Source organism: Macaca mulatta, chromosome X (genome assembly GCF_049350105.2).
Source record: "Macaca mulatta isolate MMU2019108-1 chromosome X, T2T-MMU8v2.0, whole genome shotgun sequence".
In the NCBI taxonomy this organism is placed as follows: domain Eukaryota; kingdom Metazoa; phylum Chordata; class Mammalia; order Primates; family Cercopithecidae; genus Macaca; species Macaca mulatta.
In genome coordinates this window covers 74,004,489-74,019,566 of record NC_133426.1, presented here as the reverse complement: position 1 = coordinate 74,019,566, position 15,078 = coordinate 74,004,489, and the positions used below count along the sequence as shown (strand labels likewise).

General features: G+C 38.1%; 1 protein-coding gene across 1 annotated transcript in view; it reads right to left on the bottom strand.

The window, feature by feature from the left end:
- Positions 1–15,078, bottom strand: part of AR (androgen receptor) — a 164,048-nt gene that overhangs the window by 146,237 nt on the left and 2,733 nt on the right.

The window sequence follows — 15,078 nt, the reverse complement described above, 5'->3', positions numbered from 1 at the left end:
AATATCTTTCAGGCTGGTCTCGTTGATTCACGCCTGTAATCCCAACACTTTGGGAGGCCGAGGCAGGCGGATCACCTGCAGTCAGGAGTTTGAGACCAGCTTGGCCAACATGGTGAAATCCCCATCTCTACTAAAAAAAAAAAAAAAAAAAAATTGCCCAGGATTGGTGGTGTGCACCTGTAATCCCAGCTACTCCAGAGGGTGAGGCAGGAGAATCACTTGAACCAGGGAGGCAGAGGTTGCAGTAAGCCAAGATTGCGCCATTGCACTCCAGCCTGGGCAACAAGAGTGAAGACTCCATCTAAAAAAAAAAAAACAAAAACAAACAAACAAACAAAAAAAACCCAAAAAAACCCAAAAACAAAACAAACCAAACAAAAAAAAAAAACTCTTTCTTTTACTGAATTGTAATCTGTCCTCATTGCATTTGCCCTTTGGGGTGCTACAGAAAAACATCTAACTTCTTTATTCCATGATAATCCTTCAGGTTCATTGAAACAATAGTTATGTTCACTGCTCCATGTCTCTCTCATAGCTCCTCCATGCTTTACAAAAGGAGATGCTCCATGAATATTGGGGCTGAACAACACATTGCAAATGTGTCTGACCAGAATTTAACAGAGCAAGACAATCAATTCCTTTATTCTGTATCCCATATAATAGTCCCTTGGTATTTGAAGGGGCTTGGTTCCATTCCCCCACTCCCAGGAATACCAAAATCCAAAAATATTCATGTTCCTTACCTAAAACATATAAAATGGTGTCACATTTGTATTTAACCTATACACATCCCCCATATATTTCATTTATATCTAGATTACTTGTAATAGCCAATACAATGTGTTATGTAAATAGTTGTTTTACATAACTTTTTTTTTTACTGTTGAATTGTTATTTTTACTGTGTCTCTAAAATATATTTTCCATCTGCTGTTGCTTAAATCTGTGGATATGGAACCTATGGATGTGGAGGGCTAACTGTATTTCTGTTAATGGAACTTACAATCTATCAGTTGTCTTCGGCAGTCACTTACTACTATTGACTCTGAATCATTTAATAAAGAAATACTTATGGAATATCTACTATGTACAACACTGTTAAGTTATGTGCTGTGGATATCTTATATCCAAAGAGAATCTTTGCAGATATATCCAACCTTTGCCCTAAAAAGAGACAGATGTTTAGAAGTATATTTAGAAGGATGCTATCAGTCATTAACACAAGTACCACGAGTACTTAAGGGACTAAGTACCATATTGATGGAGAAAGAAGAAAGGGATAAATCCAAAAAGTCTTATGCACTCTTGACTCGAGCCTAACATCCATAATCACATGTGATCCCCTCTCCACAAAATCTTATAAACTAGAGATTTCTAGCCCCTGGTTTACAGATAAAGTAGTGAAACCAACATTCTTTCAACCATGTTGTGTCATATAGATCACTTCTCCTTGGGTTGGGGGGTTGATAATATTCATTTTGTAGGGGACTGTTATAGAAGAATGGATAGTATTGAAATTGGGATAGCCTTCAAGGTCAAAGGGATAATAATAAAAGTAACATGTTCAAAAAACAAGAGAGTGAGGATGGTTTAAAGTGACGGTGACTAGATCCATTTGGCTGGGTTTTAAGAGTTTTGTAAGGGAACTCCAGGAATTCAGGCTGGAAAAATAAGCAGATCATAAAAGGACTTGAACACCAGATTTAAATAATTTGGACTTACCCATAAGCCAATGGGGAGAAGCTGAAATTTTAATCATACAAAGCTTCCTTTGTATTAAGCATGAAGAATAGGGAAAAAATAAGACAGGACTCCTGCCCTTATGGAGCTTAAAGACTAATAGACATTTAAAGCAGTATACAGAAACGGTTGGAGCTAAACTTTGGAAAGATCTGGTGGCACAAATACAATAGGAATTAGAGAGTAGCAGAGAGAGCTAGAGAGAAAGGATGTGGGATCACTGCACTAATCCCGGCAAGAGGTGTTAAGAATCTGAATTGGGGGAGAAGGAATGACTGAGAAGGCTTTGGGAAACAACATATCCCTTCACCACCCTAATTCCCAAAGCCTTCAGCTTGGTTTTTCCAAACACTATGAGATCATCTCTGATGGGGAATTCTGAATCTGGAGGCATAGAGAAGAGTCCACCCTACTCAATTCCACATCTGACCTGCCATACTTTGAGTCAATCTAGCACCTCAGCGAAGCCCAGAAAGCGTCTAAAACAAACCACATACCATATGAAAGTATGAGCATGGTTTAAATTTTTGGTCTATTATTAGATAGTTGGTGACTAAAATATCTCAGTCTATTTTGATCTTTTTTTCAAAAGGCTGATCAAACAAATTTTTCAGATGAACAATTGCAAACAGACTACACACATTTGCTAACCATGGTTTTTAAACAAAGATGAAAGGGAAGGAGGGATGGGCAGAGTAAAGAAACTCAGAACATGTTTTGGAATCCTTTCTGCACCCAAACACCAAACATCAAGTGTTTCCATCTTTACTCTCAACTCTTGGTTAATGCAGTCTCCTCATCTAATTAGAGGTTGGACAATGCTTCAGAGAGATGGCCCAATGTGACAAGCTTGGAAAAATTCTTTCTCTCCTGCACTGCCCATTTTCAAATAAATGTCCAAACAGTTATCATTTAGCAAGACTGTACCTTCTTTAAAAGAAAACCTGGAGAGACAGATTTTTGCAGTATCCTGCTTCCATTTCCACAGTAACAAAAAGATTATCTGACAACTACATTCATGACTTCTTATGGGATCCTGCATAACACATTGGGGCCTAGAGGGATTGAGGTAGCATCTTGTCAGTCCTGGCAAGTGTCCGTTCTTATTTAGTGTAAATCCCACAAAATCCACATGCTGACTTTTTTCCCAACATTTTGTTCCTTTTGTCCAGTCTCTGGAAGGAAATGGACTCTGCTCACTCCCCCAATTCTCTGTCCAATCTTGTTGATGGAGACAGGTAATTAAAAGGTGAAGGGCAGAGCAATACGGAGGAAGAATGGAGAGAGACAAATCAACGTTAGAAGGGAGCCCAAGTGATAGAGTGGAAAGAGGTCTGGCAGTCTGGAGTCTCAAATTCAAGTTCCGGTTCTGCTACTTGTTCAACATATGACTTTAGGTAAGTATCCTTACTTCTAAGAGTCCTTAAAAGCAGCTGGTGTATATTAAGGATATGAGTTGTTCAATGTTTGAAGTTCAGGCACAATGTTTTTGCACTTTAAACACTTTCTGTTATATGAAAATTACCTCGTTCCATAAATGTATTGGAAAATAACATAAGTTGTGGAGCTGAATCACCTAGATTCTAATATTGGCACTTTCACTTACTTGTTCTCTAATCTTGGGCAGGTTACTTAATTGCTCTGTGCCTGTTTCTTCATCTATAACATAGAAATGATAATTGTAGCTACCTCATGGATTATTTTGAGGATTAAACGAATTAATACATGTAAAAGAAATAAAACAATGCCTGACTGTAAAAACTGGCAATTTTATTTTTCTTATCTTAACTCTCCTATTTAAGCAGGCATCGAATTGCCCTGGTTTGTAGCAGTCTGAGATCAACCTCCTTGGGATCTCTAGGCCCTTTTCAATAATTCCTAGAGTTCTGTTTTCCAATCCCTATCATAAGTTATCAACCTCTTCTAACCACCCCTTTCCATCACTGTGCCCCTACTTTAACCTCTAGGCCACCCAGCTATTTGGTGAGGATCAGTGGACTATAATAGGGGCAGTGCATAATGAAGTCACCTATGTCGCCAGTCTTTTGGGATGGTGAAGGTGAAGAGTAATCTGAGAAGCTGCTGATATTGCACAGTAGTTAGAACCTTGTGGTTAGAAGCCAGACTTCCTGGGAGTGCACACAAGTTCTGCTACTTCCTAGCTGTGTGACCCTTGGACAAGTTATTTAACGTCTCTAGGCCTGCTTCCTAAAGTTGACATGAGAATTAAATGAATCAGTTCATGCAAGGTGCGGAAGTTTACACAGCAAACATTCAGTAAGTGCTATCATTATTATTATATATGATTATATATAATTCTTTGTTCTCAGTATGGAACAAAGAATTTTCATTTTTCCAATATAGACTTTTTTCAAGAAAACAACATACAACTAATACTTAGAACAGGCTCTGACTAGGTCAGGCACTAGCTTGCTGTATGAGCTTAGCCAAGTCCCTTTCCATCTCGGTGCCTCAGGCACTCTACCAATAAAATGAGCTAGCTGGACAAGATGGTCTTCCAGGTTCCATGAACTCTAATTTCTTAGGATTTTAGGCCATTTTTGTCCAGGTGCCCTGTAGATTCTAGCTTTGATAAAAGCTCAATTGCCTTTAAAAGCCCACTTACTGTGTTTTTACAGGAAAAAAATATTTTGGTATGTAGTTCAGTAAAAACCTAATAATAATATTTCAGTTTGATTGGGGAGAGCAACCAATTTGTATAGTTTTCCAGTTTTAGTCACTATTTAGTTTAATCACCTGGTTTTAGGTTTGCGCAAACAAACAAACAAACAAAAAACTCACTCTTGCCCAAATGAGTCCTCAGAATCACACACACACACACAAAAATCTACTGAATCAGAATCGAAGAGAACTGGGTTTGTGCCCTAGTTCTGTCACCAGCTCACTGTTTCACCTTGGATAAGTCCCTACCCTTCTATAGACCTCTATAAAGTAAAAGGAAAGAAGGGAGAGGGTACCTACAGCCTAGGTGATCTCTAAGGTCCTTTTTAATCTTCTTGAAGAACAGCAAAGCTGAGGGCACTGAATGAAAACTGAGAAGCCATCAGGATGCTCATCAGATAACTCAAACTTTATAAGTAAAAAATCAAACTCTTGATTTCTATCCTGCCCATGCACCTGCTCTACATACAGTCTTCACAATTTTAGTAAATGGCAATCTCATTTTTCCAGTTACTCAGACCAAAAATTTGGCAATCATCCTCATCTCCTCTATTTTTTTCACAGTGAATATCCAACCTGTCAGTAAATGCTGTTGGCTCTACCATCAAAACTCATCCAGAATTCAGCCACTTCCTATCTTCTCCACCAATACTACCTTAGTCTGAGACATGGTTACCTCTCACCCAGATCACTGCAGTGGCCTTGTCTCCCTGCTTCCCTCCTTGCTCCCACAGTCTCTTCTCCACACATACAGTAAGTAAACAAACAAACGTATAATATATCAGAGTGACAGATGTTATGAAGAGGAGGGAGCCTGTTAAAGTGTAAGTCAGGTCATGTTACTTTGCTCAAAACCTTCCAATACACCCTGCTTAGGAGTAAAATCCAAAGTCTTAAAGAAGACCTACCATGCAACCTCATTAACTCTGATCTCATTGTCTACCATCCTTCACTTATTTAAACCAGCCATATGAGCCTTTTTGTCCTCCATCAAAGCAAGCATGCTCTCCTGCCTCAGGCCCTTTGTGCCTGTGGTTCCCTGGGCCTGGAATATTCTAACTCCAGATGTCCAAATAGCAGCTCATTTCCTAATTTCCTTCAGGTCACTGCTCAAAATTTACCTTTCCAGTAAGGTTTTCCCTGGCCAGCAGATATAAAATATTCCCTCTCACCATGAATCTCTATACCCTATACTCTGAAGTTATTCTGCATGACACTATTCATGCTCAGATGTATACTACATGTCTCCTCTCATTAAACTGTCAGCTCCATTCAGATATTTTTGTGTGTTCTGTTCGCTGCTACATCATTGGTGCCTAGTACAGAATTTGGCACATAGTAGATGCTTAATAGGCATTTATTGAATGTATGCAGTCTGTAAAGTAGAATGGCAAGGTTATTGACACCCAGAACTCTCACACAACCAAATCCATCAGTCTGGTGGATGGGTAACAAACCTAGAAGCCTTAAGAACTTCATAAATTTCTAGTATTGACACCACTTGTGGTTCTTTTGCCTCTCTGACTCTCATGTTTCCTATCTATAAGGTAAAAAGAGCTGTGAGATAAAAGCAGGGAACACATGATCTGGAGAAGAAAGAATGAGACTGAAATCCCAGATCTGTCACTTTGATGCTGTTTGATTGTAAACATGTAACTTAACCACTCTTAGCATAATTTTTATAATGGGAATAAAAGTATTGTAATAGTATGAATACTATTATAATACTCCAAACTCTAGTTACTTGTACAGGGTAGAAACAAGAATGAAATGCAATAATGGAATATGAAACTTCTCTATAAACTGGACAGTGCTACTTGAATATATTTGCTGTGTCCTGCTCCATATGCAAAGAGAGGTATTAAAAAGTCAAAATATTACTTTAAAATGCTTGACACTTCGAGAAAGAACATCCCAAATGAAACAGTAAGTACCATAGTAGCTTATTTATTGTCTGGTGCTAAGCAGTTCTGGTTGAAGTTATCCTGCGATAGGGCCTTGGCTGTGTGTTGAAACCGTCAATGGAGGCTCACCATTCCCAGGGAAATCCTGCCACGGGGCACTTGCAGTCCCCCTAGCGGCCAGATAGCGGGACTACAGTTCCACAAGCAAGGAACTCACTCAACCTGCAGAGAACCAGAGCCCATGTTAGGTGGTAGGCCGTTTCAGAATGTTACGTTGTCTATTACAGCAAAGCTCTTATAAGATCGTCATGTGCCCCCATACTCCCCGAATTGTTCTATTTGTGCAATCCATCAGGATCAATGGAAACTTAGAAGGCAGAAAAACAACTCTTTTTTTTTTTTTTTTTTTGAGACGGAGTCTCGCTGTGTCGCCCAGGCTGGAGTGCAGTGGCGCGATCTCGGCTCACTGCAAGCTCCGCCTCCCGGGTTCACGCCATTCTCCCGCCTCAGCCTCCAAGTAGCTGGGACTACAGGCGCCCGCCACCACGCCCGGCTAGTTTTTTGTATTTTTAGTAGAGACGGGGTTTCACCATGTTAGCCAGGATGGTCTCGATCTCCTGACCTCGTGATCCACCCGCCTCGGCCTCCCAAAGTGCTGGGATTACAGGCTTGAGCCACCGCGCCCGGCCGAAAAACAACTCTTGATCTGACCACCACACTGGGCATCTTATATCAAATTCAGAGCTATTAATCACCTTCTATTCTAATTTATTACTCATATTATTGCGGACTTGTTCAGATAAATACATCAAAAACATGTACCCAACAAGTGCGATGATATAGCCAAAGAAACTGAAAAAAAATTGGCAACTAACTTGACTGGGGTGCACTATTTAATAAGCAGAAATAGATTTCAACCCATGCCTCCAGTTAATTCTTTCCAGAGGTACCAACTTCTGTTATTTAAAATATACATCAGGATCTTTAATCTATTGCTTGAGTTTAGACATGCTCCTACTTACTGCCACAAAGGATTAAAAGCAGCCACAGGTAACATTGTTGACCACTTCAGCCTCTATTGATTCATTTCTCTCTCTCTCTCTCTCTTTTTTTTTTTTTTTAAATATCTACATTTAAAAAGATCCACACCGTACAATCCAGGATCTCATACAGGCATTATGGCATGATGGTGCTGCATTTCTGTTTGGGTTTTGGTTATTTGTTTTTGTTTGTTTTTGTTTTCAGTGGCTATAAGCTCCTTGTAAGCAATTACCTCAAGAAGATTCTGTCTGAATTGTGTCCCCTTTTATCTTATCTCTTCCTAGTACATGCTGGACACATAGCAGGTGCTTAATGAAAAGTGGTTGATTGATAGAGTCTTTTTTTTTTTTTTTTTTTTTTTTTTTTTGACGGATCCTGGAGTGCAGTGGCATGATCTCGGCTCGCTGCAACATCTGCCTCCTAGGCTCAAGTGATCCTCCTGCCTCAGCCTCCCAAGTAGCTGGGATTATGGGTGCCCACCAAAACGCCTGGATAATTTTTGTATTTTTAGTAGACATGGGGTTTCACCATGTTGGCCAGGCTGGTCTTGAACTCCTGACCTCAGATGATCCGCCCACCTCGGCCTCCCAAAGTGCTGGGATTACAGGAGTGAGCTACTATCCCCTGCCAGATTCTTTTTTTAAAAATTCCCTTTATTAGGGTAATCTCTACAGACAGCTATCAGATTATAACTAAACCTTTTGCTGGGTGGCCTGCAGTTAACTCACAATTATCAGGACATGACAGTTGTAGCTGATTAGCTATGACCTTTAGCCTAGAGTGTTAATGAAGACAAAGTTCAATCTCTACATAGATGAATTTTATCTTTGCTTCATGGCTATGGAGTACATCTCTAAAAAGAAGCTTAAATTATATGAGAGTAAAGGAATCCTTTCCCCATCTAGAAATGCACATCAGAAGGAGTATTGGAATTTACTCTGTCCAAAGGACAAGAGATAAAAACACAAAATTATGATTTTAGCTGCTTATAAAAACCTAAACATAAGCCAAATATAGCTAGTGATTTCATTTGTCACCTCTACATGTTAGTTTTCTATATAGAAATTATTATTATTACTCACTCCCTTGCTAATAGTTCCCAAATCCAAATTCTGAAAAAGGGATTATAAACGACCCAAACCTTATTAGGCTTCTTTCCCGCTGTTCTCTAAAGAGATGAACATTTAAAAACACTCTCCTATTCATCCTGAAAGGGGATGGGATTACCAGTTCAAATTTATAGCTGAGTAAAAATGACAACAGTGTCCCCTTCATACAGAAGGCTTGTATGCAGCCTTCATACAGGATGAAATGAAATAAGCTTTAACGTTCAGTGAAACAGCAGAAGCCCTCTTCCCCATAAGTCCCAGAAGTATTCAAAACTCAGGTATTTTCAGCAAGGTTGCAGGATGCAAGATCAATACACAAAACAATTATGTTTTCATACATTGGCAGTGAATAATCTGAAAAGAAAATCAACAAAACAGTTCAATTTATAATAGTATCAAAAAATAAATCACTTAAGACTAAATTTTAAAAAGAACTGCAAAACTTATCATCTGAAAACAATAAAAAATTGTTGACAAAAGGAAGATCTAAATAAATGGGAAGACATCTCATATTTATGGATGAAAAAACTTAACGTTGTTGAGATGGCAATGCTCCCCAAATTGATTTACAGATGTAATATAGTTCCTGTGAGAATCCCAGCTGACTTCTTTGTAGAAATTGACAAACTTATCCCAATTCATATGAAAACTCAAGGGACCCACAAGAGCCAAAACAACCTTGAAAAACAAGACCAAAGTCAAAGAGCACAAAATTCCTAATTTCAAAACTCACTAAAAACCTACAATAATCAAGATAATGTGGTACTGGCATAGGAATAAACATATAGATCAACTGAATACAGTTGAGAGTCCACAAATAAACCCTCACATTTACAGTCAACTGATTTTACACAAAGGGTGCCAAGACAGTTAAGTGAGGAAAAATTCAACAAGAATATTGTAAGAAATGAGTATCTATGTGTAAAAGAATGAAGTCGGACCCCTACCTCAATCATATATAAACATTACATCAAAACTGATGAAAGACCTAAGTGTAAACAGCGAAAACTATAAAACTCTTAGAAGGAAACATATGTGTAAATCTTTGTAATCTTGGATTAGGCAAAGCCTTCTTAGATATGATGCCAAAATCATACGCCAAAACAGAAAAAAAAAACAGATGAATTGGACTTCATCAAACTTAAAAACTTTTTTTGTGCTTCAATCTAGATACCATTAAGAACACAAAAAGAAAAAAAAAGGAAAGTAAAAAAGACAACCCACAGAATGTGAAAAAATATCCACAAATCACAATCTATTAAAGGACATGCATCCAGAATATATTTTTTAAAACTCTTAAAACTCAATAATAAAAAACCCAACTAAAAAATGGGCAAAGAATCCAAATAGATATTTCTCAAAAAAGAAGATATACAAATGGCCAATAAGAACATGAATAGATACTGAACATTATTCGTTATTAGGGAAATAGAAATAAAAACCACAATGAGGTACCACTTCACACCCACTAATATAGCTGTAATAAAAAAGAGAATTACAAGTGTTTGCAAGGATGTGGAAGAAATGGACCCCTCATACGTTGCTGATGGGATTGTAAAACAGTGCAGACACTTTCGAAAACAGTTTGACAGTTCTTCAAAGGATAAACATAGAGGTACCATATGACTCAGAGATTTCAATCCTATGTATGTATCCAAAAGAATTGAAAATGTCCACAATATGTGGACTGAATATGTCCACAATAAACTTGTACATGAATGTTCACAGCAGTATTATTCATAATAGTCAAAAGGTGGAAACAACCCTAATGCTCATCACCTGATAAACGGATAGATAAAATGTGGTATAGTCATACAGTGGAACATTATTAGGCTATAAAAAATAGCGAAGTACTGATACGTGCTTCAGCATGGATGACCTTGAAAACATATTCTGTGTGAAAGAAGCTAGTCACAAAAGACCACATATTACATGATTTCATTCATACAAAATATTAGAATAAGCACATCCATAGATAGAAGTAGATTATTGGTTGCTAAGGACTGAGGGAACATAAGGCATTGAACACAAAGGTGCATAGCGTTTCCTTTGGGGGTGATTAAAATGTTCTAAAATTGATTGCAATAATGGTTGCACAACTCTGAATATACTGAAAAGCATGGAACTGTACACTTTAGAAGAGTGAATTGTATGGATTGTAAATTACGTCTCAATAAAGCTATTATTTAAAAAATAACACTTAGGTACTAAGTAACCTAAATTGACAACATTCTCAAGTGACCCAGCACTTTAATGCTATAAACTTATCTAGATGAGCTGCCTTCAGTCCTGGTGTGGCCTGCAGGTTGGCAGCAAGAACTGCCAGGAGAGAGAGCGTGTGGCATCACCCATGAGTGTGCAAGCAATAATTCATAGACTATCGTCTCTATGTAGCAGCTACTGAGAGAAGTCCTTAGGAGTAACAATCTAAAGTATTTGTCAGGTGGGAAATTTCAAGAAGAAAAAGCCTGGGAGTGTTGCTCTAGAGAGATTCCCCTACGTGGTAAACAAACATCATAGAAAATCTATCTTTCTACTTCTTTACCTAGCAAAAGGGTAATCACTAAGCACCCCTCCTGGCCTACTCAAACTAACATGAATGCAGTGAATAAACTGGAAAACACTGTGTCTTTTTTTTTTTTTTAAGAATGCTATGTAAATATGAGATTTCATAATTCTCTTCCGTATGACAAAGGGCAACCAATGCTGGTAACTGTACGGAACTTTATAAGCAATTTTGTTTAAAAGTCAACTTTGTGTTTAAGATGAGGTTAACTTTCTCTGAATTTAACATCCCAGAACTTGATGGAATGCTGATATGAGAAGTCGGAGGTAGAATAATTTCTTTAATATCTTTCTTTGTTTTCAAATGATTAATTTTTATGTAGCTTAAGCAGATTAGCCCAGCCGGACACTTACAGCATGCACCCTCATATGCATATTAGGTACTGCTTGTGACCAGGCTACCGAGGTCTGAACCGAACCGACCTGGGAAGGGTCTCAGAGCTCTCTCTCAGGTTCTGAGAGAAGGTGGCCAACATTACAGTACACAGAGAGAGACAGAGATCAAGACAGAGACAGAGACAGCGACAGCATAAGACAAAATACTTTATGAAATTGCCAAGTCCTCAAGCCATCTAGTTAACTCCCTCAGCAACTGTTGAACCAGGCTTTAACCTCAAGGTAAAAAAAACCCAGCTATTCATTTTGCAATCCCCTCATGTCATCTAGGTCTTAAGGGAGAGATGCTGGGGTTGATCTAATCGGCTACTTTACAGATTTTTTTTTTTTTAAGAAATTATTTAGGAGCATGCCACAGGTGTAATGAGAAAAATGCCCTGAGAAGTGGAAAGAAGAGTCTGTATTTCAATGTCAAAAACATGAAAGGAGTGGAATAAAAGAAAATCGGGGACAGGCAGCACTTGAGGAAGCTGCAGACAAAGAGAAAATGGTGGAGGTGGGGGGTGGGGAGAGATTTTCTTTTCCTTCTCTGACCAAGCTCACAAAACTTGATTTTTTTGTTTGCTTTTTTTTTTATATTTCAGAGTTGTGATTTCAGGTTTGGCTATAAAATAAGCCCTTGCTTTGCCACACCCAGTCCACATTCTGCTCCCTGCTTATGCAAGGTTCTGAATGAAACTGGTGATCTTGATATCACCATTAAAAATAATCATAATAAAATTGTCCACATTTCTAACCCCAATTCACATAATTCCACCAAGTGGCTTGCACACGTACAAGCCACAGTGCATGTACGCGAAAGGAGACCAAAGAATTTTTTGTTTTAAATGCATATATGTACACCAGATGAAAAATTACTATTGGAATGAAAAACACTTGACAAAGAAAATTAAACGTACCAGCGAATCTAATATATTATTTCAAAGTTTACAGCTCAAAGAATGGAAGCCTGATGAGATAAAATTAGCACAGGCAAGAAAGCACCCCAAAACGACCCTGCAATTGGAAGCCTGCAAACTTCTTCGAAAATATCTCTCACCAGTGTTAATCTTTGGCTGACTTGAGCTGTGGACAAGAAAGAGGGCTACATCCTGTGTATACTTCCAGATGGGGTGCCACCCAGTGTGGCTATTTGGTCCTCAGGTGTTGATTGTTGGAATCCAGACAGAACTCACTACCTATTTGCTGACCACAAGGAAAAGATGCTTCTTGCCAAAATATTGGTTCTTGAAGCCTATGGGGAGAAATAGTCTGTCTTGGTTTCAAAGGAAAATTCTGCTTTACAAGACAAACTGTCCCTTGTAAGATAGTCATAAAAATGCTTGGTAACTGAGAGGAGAGAGGAGAAGGAAAGAGGAATTAATAAAATGCCTTATTTTGAAAAATCTAATAGAAAAAGGGAACAAGACTTGTCAATATCAAAGCACTGCTAAAGTACTACCTACTATGGAGACCAGAACAAATTACCAAGAGAAAAATTAAAATGTTCTTTTTGCATCTGGATAATTTCTCTAAACCCCAAACTCTAATTCTGGCATGCAGACTCTCTTAGAACCCAACTCCCAAGAATAAATTTTTGTCATATTATTGTGCTGCCTGCTGGAATCTAAGAAGCCCTACCTCTGCCAAGGGAGCCAGTGGTCAATTAACAAAGTTGTAGTCCTGTTTGATCTCAGAGAGAAGACAGACAACTCCACAAAATATCATCAGGGTTGCACACAAGTCCCATCACTTTTTATTTTTCCTTCTGTTTAAATCACATGCTAAATTAAGTAAAAGAGACCACCTTTGCATCTCCCATCCTCTCAGCAGAAACATTGTAAATGTGTAAGAACACAGAGTGAGTGCAGATGTTACTAAGGTTTAAAAAAATCCCTTCACAAAATTAACTAATGTGCATAAACACACACATGAATGGAAAAGAGAGGAACCCAACAGGTCACTGGAAGCCTGCACAATTTTGAGATTTTTAGCTAAAAAATGGCACATAATGCATGCAATACAGAAAGGGAAGACACTCTTGATTTGGCTTAAGAAATCTCTTGCCTTTCACCAAATTGCACCCCTACAAAGTGAGGGGAAAAAAAGAGAAAGTAAGAAAATATCAACTTTTGGATTGGAATTGATTGCATTCTGATTAAATTGATTAATTTTCAATAAACTGACTTAAGGATTTTCTCTATCCTAGAAATGGAAAGTCTTCGTCAACTTACGAGACAGGAACACCAGTTTTCCTTTTAACTAGACTCCTCATAATCAGTGCAGCAATCAAAAACCAGAAAAAAAATCTTGTACTTTCTGCAGGAACTGCTAAATTCTCATTAGTTTATGTCATTAATTTAAGCAGACTGTCAAGGAGGCACCAAGATATGATAATCTTCCTCATAAAGAAGCTTTTTTCATTAAGACCTGAAATAAAATCACCAAGCTCATTGTCTACCTGATGGGAGTAACTTTTGCTCTCTATAGTTATTCCCTAAAAATTTTGGTTTTGCCTTTGAAGGCACACATTTTTTAAGAAATATGTGGAACCATCAGTTTTTTCCCTGCTAAGTAAGTAAGTTGTGGGGGAGGCATGCAGAAGATGGAAGGTTCCAGAGTCTGGGTTTAGTATCATGGCAGGTCAAAATGCACCTTAGACATTTTCCCACAAGAAAAGTTTACAGTAGAAGAAGGGCTCCACCGTCTAGTGACAGGCTTAGAAAAAAAATTAACCCTGCCAAGAAAATTTATTCTTATAAAATGAAGAATACTTTTTTTGTCCCATAGGATAAACCCATTACAAAAATAAAGAGTCTAAATTAACTGGAAAATACTTTGACGATATCAAATGAACCCTTTCAAAATCTTGTAAGCCAAACATTAAAAACCTAATGGAATGTAAAGCCTGGTAAGAAGCTGTTTCTTCAACAGCCCACAAAATAATATGAAATCCTACCCTCCTCTTTCTTTCTTCACTAATAGCGTGCTATCTCTACCTTGTAACAAGGAAAGCATCAGTGAAAGAAGGCAAATTGCTGGATTTAAGTCCCCAAACGAAGATGTTAAGGCTAACAAAGAAATTTCGGAGAAGTCACAGATAAAAGAAAACAGCCATAGAAACAAAGAATGAGACATAAGTCCACAGGGACATCAGCACCTGGTCTACCTGAGGAGTGAATTCCCCAATTCAGTATGTCCTCCCTCACTAGATAAACTAATATCTTAATTTGCTGGGGGAGAAAATCTTCAGCATGGTCTCCAAGAAGCTCAACAATTGCGGTGAGGAATAATTTTTAATAAGCACGATGCAATTGCCTGCCACTTTTCTCATATGCTAATTAAAACTCTGGGGTAAGATTATGGCTCATAGGTCACTAAGAGTTCTTACTCAATTTGTTAGAGCTAACAGCATGTATTCTAAAATGCCAACATGTCCTAAAAATGAAGGAATATAATAAGAAAAACCTCACTCCTCCCTCCCCAGTGGAGATTTTGGGGCACACTGAAATAGCAGGAAATGTTTCACAAAAATATGTTTTCCAACACTTTTGTAAGTCAGACTGAAGCCTAATTAAATTGTACATTAAAAGAATATTCTCCTCTTTATAGATCTGATGCAAACCTGAAGTAGGGGGTTGTGGATCTGTTAAAGTCCACAGA